The 7,500-nt window shown below is 39.2% G+C and overlaps 1 protein-coding gene across 8 annotated transcripts in view; it reads left to right on the forward strand.

Moving 5' to 3' along the window:
* LOC122252570 (arrestin domain-containing protein 3) overlaps window positions 1–2,215 on the forward strand; it is a 21,921-nt gene extending 19,706 nt beyond the window's left edge. For 6 of the 8 annotated variants that reach the window (XM_043015103.2, XM_043015099.2, XM_086543599.1 and 3 more), the window contains one exon: window positions 1–573. This exon is cut by the window's left edge. The gene's annotated coding sequence lies outside the window, so the exon portion shown is untranslated. The other 2 variants (XM_043015097.2, XM_086543598.1) reach the window with 2 other exon arrangements.
* The last annotated feature ends 5,285 nt before the right edge of the window (window positions 2,216–7,500 follow it).

Below are 7,500 nucleotides of genomic sequence, written 5' to 3' on the forward strand. Positions count from 1 at the left end.
GTACTTGAAGTATTGTTTTGATTTATCGTACTTCTTATGTTACCTTTACAACTTCCCCTTTGTATACAATAGTTGTTGATTTTTTTCCCCTGCAATATCTAGTTTGTGTAGCTTGTTAAGGAATTCGGAAATTGTTTGTCAAGATTGATATTATTTTATATGTGAATGCATTTATGGGTCTAGCCTGTCACATTAGGATGGTAATTGAGGTTGTTGAGAACTCGAGAAAATTAGTAAAGATTTAATCATGTATGTCCAACTCTCCTTTGACAGTTGTTAAATATTAAAATACTGTTTTTATATATGAATTGTAGAATTGATAAAAGGCTGATGAAAAAAATAATGTAATTTAGTTCATTTTTTCTTCATAGGCTGTAGAATTAGGGGAAAAAAATCAAAAGATGAATTGACTTAATCACACAAATATGTATTGAAGAGATGTATTAGTTTTCTATTTTTTTTATTTAAAGTAGAATGATTTAAATGCATATTGTGTGTCTAAAGCATGTTCATCCAATCCTTTTATAAAGATTTATAAGTTACAATACAGTTGTTGTAGTTGTTATACTTATACATGAGTATGATTTTTTAACCCATTTATGCCGGATGGTGTGATATCACATCGTGGGCATTTATTGCTCTCGCCAGATGATGTCCTATCATGTCATGTTCTCTCCCTCTAAACACATGTTTTACATAATTTTTCATGTATATACTCAATGTTGTTCCATTTGTATAGAAACATTTTTCTTCACATGTGCGAATCATGTAAATAGATAAAAAAAAAATTCCTCTTATCACCCTGTTAAATCAGGTGGGTAAAAAGGGCTATGAGATGTGCATTGAGAGATCTTGCACTTGGTCGCTGTGCGCGCTTGATATCTTTCTGGCTGGAATGGCGTTAGGTAAATATACGCCTTGGCACGATTGGCTTAAAGATGTGATTCTTAGTAAAGTGACTAAAGGAGATAATCTCAAGGATTGTATTAATTTTTACTATTGCAACATCTGCTTTATAGCTGTTGACCCTCTCTGGACGGGTGGTACACCACGGGTACCGCGCATTCAGGGCCCGTTCGCAGGGTGCTGTCATATGGCGCCGATCATTTAATTGATTTAGGCCTATGCGTTCGAGAGCCCCGGCATTACAACATGCAAGGCTGGAATGCCCCCGGCATGAATGGGTTAAGTTTAAGGATTGATATTACTGAAGTGATGGTGGTTGTATCTTCTTTTAACCAATTGCAGATGGTAATAGATTTGCTTGCCCACTTCCCAGGATGGACACAAATGCCACCTGTGCAGCACTCCAGATGAGTTTTATTTTGGCACACAAGGAATCTTCATGCGACAAATCGCAACCTTTCGTGCTCTCTTCCATTTACTCATTATAGTGCAAGCATCATATTTGTGTTCGTCTTTTTGTGTGTGTGTTTTACTGTATTGTGATACTTATATGTGCTATATGACAGGCTTTGTCAATGTTGCAGTAGTCTATAATTGTAGCATAGGTTCCATATCAACTCATGTTCTTTATACTGGGTGCTATAGAAGTATTTCAGTTTTATGGGAGGACGAAGAACAACTTTTTTTTTTTTTTTTTTTTTGTATTTGTGTACTTTCATAAACAAATACAAAAGAAATAACCATCCACAGCCAAGATTACACAAAGAGATGGGTAAGAGGAAGTACACCTGTGTTTAGGACTGCGAGTGCCACAGCAAAGGCTAGCCAGACTGTTGACATTGTTGACACTGGGCATAGTCTGCGTCCTCTTCCTCTTCTCACTCTGCCTGCATTTCCCTCAATGCCAGTAATTTAGAGCAGGATGTCTGCCTCTTGCTGTGTGTCATCTCTCTCTCTCTCTGAAGATACTGCTTGCTAGACACCACAAATAGATGACTTTTGTTCCTGCTGGTGCTAGGAGAGAGTGGTGGCACCTATGTCTGGAATTCTAGACTAAACTAATTATGCTGAATATTACAGCAATTATAGTAATTATAAATGCAATGGTCATCATCAGTCACTATGTCATGAAACCTGCCATCAGGTCAAAAATCATGTATTGTTTATGTCATGACACCCATCTGCAACGGGTTAACAGGTAGGATATTTTAGATTCACAAAAATAAACTGAAATGGATGATTCCTGATGGTATGGAAAATTTGTGTGGTCTAGATCTGAATAGAATAGTATACTATACTTATGGTACAATTTTCCTTTTATTTTCTCCAATAATCTGATCTATTCACAAGGTATCAGTGATGTGGCACATATGCACATTACTCATTCTCTCTCTCTCTCTCTCTCTCTCTCTCTCTCTCTCTCTCTCTCTCTCTCTCTCTCTCTCTCTCTCTCCCTTTCTCTCTCTCTCTCTCCCTCCTCTCTCCTCCCTCCTCCCTCTCCCGCTCCCTCTCCTCCTCTCTCCTCTCTCTCCTCCTCCCCTCTCTCTCTCCCTCCCCTCCCATCCTCCCTCTCCCTCCCCTCCCCTCCTCCCCTTCCCTCCCTTCTCATCCTCCCTCTCCCTCCCTTCTCATCCTCCCTCTCCCTCTCCTCTCATCCTCCCTCTCCCTCTCTCTCTCCCTCTCTCTCCTCTCCTCTCCTTCTCTCTCTCCTCTCTCTCTCTCTCTCTCTCCTCTCTCTCTCTCCCCCCTCCTCTCTCTCTCTCTCTCTCTCTCTCTCTCTCGCTCTCTCTCTCCCTCTCTCCCTCCCTCCCCCCCATCTCCCTCTCTCTTTTGCTCGCTGTTATGACCCAAAGCATAGCAAGATATATATGAGAATAAAAATGCAGCTATGAAAACTTTACATATTTTGATTACTGATAATGGACATGACAGACCTGTATATCATTACATTGTAGTGTTGAGATTTACAAGACTGTTATGGATGTTCAATATTAGTAGGTATTATTCAGAATATATACATGTACTTATGCATCTTTTGGTAATCACATGTATTATATTGTCCAATAGATTTCAAGAGTACATTAATGTGTAATTATAATGAAGTAGCTTTTTATATTATTTGTATACACTTTTATACAGGACTTACATTTTTTTTATAAGCTTTTCACAGTATGGCTAATAATTTTGAAATTGAAGCCGTTTATGATTGATATTTACAGTGCTTAATCTATGCAGATACACATCCAGATTCACAATTTATAATACCATTTAACAACAGAGCCACAAGGTATGTCTGTTTTCTTTGTCTGTAGCGTTTTAGATCTTCAAAGAGTGATAAAATTACAACTTATGCATTATCATAGTATACTTCCTGTGTGAACGTTCTTTATCAACCTTGACATTATTTTTTTATCAAGGATATTCATTTGAATGTAAAAAAAAAAAATCTTTTGTGAGATTATAGTTTTTTTATTTTGTAACTGACGAAAAAAGAAGAGGGTATTTTTATACATAATTTCATTTAGCAAAGAATTAACAAAGCCCCTTTGATATACACAGGTGCAACTAACAGTTATGTGCTGAGAGAATGTGTTATTATATACTGATAATTAGATATTTTTTTCCTAATGCATTTCATTCACACTTAATTTCAGATGTTTAGTCTGGCCTAATTACTTTAGTATTATTTTGATTTGATGTTATATCTCTGTTTAACACATTATTAATGTAAGAAATACATTTTTGAAAGAATGCTGCTTATTTCATAATCCTGAATTAATCGTTGTTATAAATTAAGCAAATCTATTTACATAATGTCTGTTTTATTGTGATATCCTATTTACTCTTTTCTTATCTGCCACTATTCTTCTTTAATTAATGCTTAATACTAATTATTAACAGAAATTTGTGATTAATTTTTTTGGTGTGATTTTTAAAAGATTATGATTTTCTTATAGATAAAAAAGTAGAGAGTAAAGTAAACACTATCATAACACGTTTTATTTAGCTGCACAAGTTTCAGTCAGTGTGTACTAATCTGCTGTACTTGTGTGTTGGGGAGGGAGGTGTGTGTGTGTGTGTGTGTGTGTGTGTGTGTGTGTGTGTGTGTGTGTGTGTGTGTGTGTGTGTGTGTGTGTGTGTGACTGTGTCTATGACTATGACTATGACTATGACTATGACTATGACTGTGACTGTGTCTGTGACTGTGTCTGTGACTGTGACTGTGTCTGTGACTGTGTCTGTGACTGTGTCTGTGTCTGTGACTGTGTCTGTGACTGTGACTGTGTCTGTGACTGTGTCTGTGACTGTGACTGTGACTGTGGCTGTGGCTGTGGCTGTGACTGTGGCTGTGACTGTGTCTGTGACTGTGTCTGTGACTGTGTCTGTGTGTTTCTGCTTTGGATGTGGTGTTGTTTGATGAAAGAGAGAAAAGAGAAAAAAGAAAGATGATGTGATGTAGATAGTGAGAGTGAGTAGTAAGATTAGTAAGAAAAATAGAAAAAAAACAGAGAAAATAAAAATAAAAACGAGAAAGCAAAGGAAAGGTAAAATGAAAGGCGAAGAGGAGGAGAGCTGAAGTTTGGTGTGTAAAAATAGTGCATAACTAACACTCGCATCATCAGCTCAAATGAAAATATCACCACCATAAAATTGGTTCCTCATAATGTGACTTAATATACCATAATTTTAAAAAAAAATGCAGAAAAATAATATCAAATAACATAAACTGTAATAAACAAAAAGGTACGCTGTATGTGGCAAGATTGGAAAAACAATGGAACCAAGAAAATAAATAAGGGACGGAATTCCAAATTCCCAAACAAGATGTCTTCAATCATTCCTACTTTCTTGCATCAACCTCCGACTCTGGCTACTTTGTTAGCGACATAGACCAAGAGTTCCACGCCTACTTACACATGCCAGCATCCAACCACATTGCCTTATTCTTGCATCAGCGAGAACCCTATAAATTCCACAGCATGTCTTCAGCACCGACGACGTCATTACAGCCACGCACACAAAAAAATTCTTTCCCAAAATCCTCACAGAATATCAACAGATGTGATTTTTGCATCTTTGCATCTTAATTACCGAAAGCGAAAACCATCTTCAGGCATATTTGCATTAATTTCTTGCTTTAAAATCAACTCCATACACAACACTTCCAGCTCCACATTGAAGTAGCAGTGTCGTTTGAGGTAGTTCAAGATGTCTTGCTCAAGCCAACTCGGACTAGAATCAACTGATTTTCATCTCGTTCTCCTTCTGAAATTCCTGAAACAAACCAGGATCTTCTTCATTCTTCGTTAATTCCTTACTAAATGTCACACACACACACACACACACACACACACACACACACACACACACACACACACACAACCACTTACGAACACACACACACACACACGATTGTGAGTGGTCACACACACACACACACACACACACACACACACACACAACCATCTGCATAAACTTCGTATTCAAGTCGCCTAATACTTCGAACATATCAATACTTTAACAATCTAAATACATCCTTTCTACCAACGAGTTAACTAAAGCCTTGACTCCACAATAAAATCAACGATAAACAACAAGTCAAGATCATTTCATTACTTTACTAACAACACGAAACAATGTTTTCCTGTTCAATAGAATACCACTGGAATTGTTAAGTCCGCTAGTTCTCGAACATCGCAAAGTCTACGTTTGTGTGGTTTTGTGTTGTTGTTTTTTGTTTTGTTTTTTTGTGGTTGTGTGTTGTTGTTGTTTTGTTTTGTGTTGAGGTGAGGTGATTGAGTGTGTTGTTGTTTTTTGTTGTATTCCTTGGATGTCTATATTTTTTGTGAGTTTTCACACACACACAGTGTGTGTGTGTTTGTTTTATAGATGTTATTGTAATATATATATATATATATATATATATATATAATTGTACAACATACATGAATATGACTATATAGTTAGAGTTTTTGTTTGTTTGTGCTTCTATAGTTGATTGGTATTAACCACTAACCACCCACACCACCCACAACACACCACCCACACAACATATCTATAAATATATATATATATTATAATTATATTATATTTACAAAACATGTATATATATATATATATATATTAAATCTTTATTTAAATATCAATATATTTAAAATATCTGCCAACAATTATATATATTTATTATATATATATATATATATATTATATATATATAATTCAATAAATGGCTGTGGCTATGACTGTGGCTGTGGCTGTGACTGTGTCTGTGTCTGTGACTGTGACTGTGTTTGTGTTTGTGACTGTGGCTATGATTATGGCTGTGGCTGTGACTGTGGCTGTGGCTGTGACTGTGTCTGTGTCTGTGACTGTGACTGTGTTTGTGACTGTGTCTGTGGCTAATGCTGTGCTGTGGCTAGACTGTGCTTGACGGTGTCCTGTGCTGGGTAGTGACTGTGTTTGTGACTGTGTCTGTGGCTATGACTGTGGCTGTGGCTATGACTGTGGGTGTGACTGTGTCTGTGGCTATGACTGTGGCTGTGGCTATGACTGTGGCTGTGACTGTGTCTGTGGCTGTGACTGTGTCTGTGACTGTGGCTGTGACTGTGACTGTGTCTGTGACTGTGACTGTGACTGTGTCTGTGACTGTGTCTGTGACTGTGGCTGTGGCTGTGACTGTGTCTGTGACTGTGTCTGTGTCTGTGGGTGTGGCTGTGGCTGTGGCTGTGGCTGTGACTGTGTCTGTGACTGTGTCTGTGACTGTGGCTGTGGCTGTGACTGTGTCGGTGACTGTGTCTGTGACTGTGTCTGTGTCTGTGGCTGTGGCTGTGACTGTGTCTGTGACTGTGTCTGTGACTGTGGCTGTGGCTGTGACTGTGTCGGTGACTGTGTCTGTGACTGTGGCTGTGACTGTGGCTGTGACTATGGCTGTGACTGTGTCTGTGTCTGTGACTGTGTCTGTGACTGTGCCTGTGGCTTTGACTGTGTCGGTGACTGTGTCTGTGACTGTGGCTTTGACTGTGACTGTGTCTGTGACTGTGTCTGTGGCTGTGACTGTGTCTGTGACTGTGTCTGTGACTGTGGCTGTGGCTGTGACTGTGTCGGTGACTGTGTCTGTGACTGTGGCTGTGACTGTGTCTGTGGCTGTGGCTGTGACTGTGACTGTGTCTGTGACTGTGACTGTGTCTGTGACTGTGTCTGTGACTGTGACTGTGTCTGTGACTGTGTCTGTGACTGTGGCTGTGACTGTGACTGTGACTGTGACTGTGGCTGTGACTGTGTCTGTGACTGTGTCTGTGTCTGTGACTGTGTCTGTGACTGTGTCTGTGACTGTGGCTGTGACTGTGTCTGTGTCTGTGACTGTGTCGGTGACTGTGACTGTGTCTGTGACTGTGTCTGTGACTGTGTCTGTGACTGTGTCTGTGGCTGTGACTGTGACTGTGTCTGTGACTGTGTCTGTGACTGTGGCTGTGACTGTGTCTGTGTCTGTGGCTGTGGCTGTGACTGTGTCTGTGACTGTGTCTGTGGCTGTGACTGTGACTGTGGCTGTGTCTGTGACTGTGACTGTGACTGTGTCTGTGACTGTGGCTGTGA

Source organism: Penaeus japonicus, unplaced genomic scaffold (genome assembly GCF_977035675.1).
Source record: "Penaeus japonicus unplaced genomic scaffold, GWHDUDI00000001_assembly GWHDUDI00000013, whole genome shotgun sequence".
Classification (NCBI taxonomy): Eukaryota; Metazoa; Arthropoda; class Malacostraca; order Decapoda; family Penaeidae; genus Penaeus; species Penaeus japonicus.